Below are 687 nucleotides of genomic sequence, written 5' to 3'. Positions count from 1 at the left end.
GAAGGAAGTATATGAAATAAAGAAAACCAACACAGTATAATACACAATGAAAAGAAGAGTTTTAAGTCAACAAAGTAGTAAGTTAAGTTCAATTACCCTCACATACGGTAAATGGCTGAAATTAAACAGTATCCATGGTGCCTTTTCAAAATTTGGCAGCCCAATTTCAATCCAGAATAGAAGTACTGAGGCAAATCCACTACTGTACATTAGTGACACATGCTGCAAAATCTAGAATGATGGTCACACCATATAATTTACATGTGAAATTTGTAATGCTCAAGGCCACTTTCACACAAGACAACTAGCTGTAATCGCCAGTTGCCTATGCAGCCAAGTACCCATTAAGTACACAAGTAACTTCTGCCCCTCTATAATCAACTCCTTGTTAGTCAAGAAAATGATGGCTAAGGGAAGATCTAGAAGTACTGCACAAGGGCCTGGATAACCATGAGCAATATTGGATAGTTTCAGCAATCAGAGTAGTATGTGAAGACTTGGAATTGTAAAAAATGCTCCAACTTGAGTTGCAGCAACTGCTTGTGCCAGATAGTAACTGTAGTTGCATTATAAAAAATATATATATAATAATAAATTTGTGGCACAAATTTCCTTCTGCATAAGCAGGCTGAGAGAGAATTAAAAGGAAAGACTGAGTTTCTGAGGATTTGATAAATTCATTAAAAA

General features: G+C 35.8%; 2 protein-coding genes across 3 annotated transcripts in view; one reads left to right on the top strand and one right to left on the bottom strand.

The window, feature by feature from the left end:
- LOC119592589 (pre-mRNA-splicing factor syf1 homolog) overlaps nt 1–687 on the bottom strand; it is a gene marked incomplete in the record, with an annotated part of 9,937 nt that overhangs the window by 819 nt on the left and 8,431 nt on the right.
- Nucleotides 1–687, top strand: part of LOC119592591 (transcription initiation protein SPT3 homolog) — a 21,011-nt gene that overhangs the window by 19,879 nt on the left and 445 nt on the right. The window lies entirely within an intron of this gene.

This window comes from Penaeus monodon, chromosome 30 (genome assembly GCF_015228065.2).
Source record: "Penaeus monodon isolate SGIC_2016 chromosome 30, NSTDA_Pmon_1, whole genome shotgun sequence".
Taxonomy (NCBI): Eukaryota; Metazoa; Arthropoda; class Malacostraca; order Decapoda; family Penaeidae; genus Penaeus; species Penaeus monodon.
This window is presented reverse-complemented; position numbering and strand designations above follow the sequence as displayed.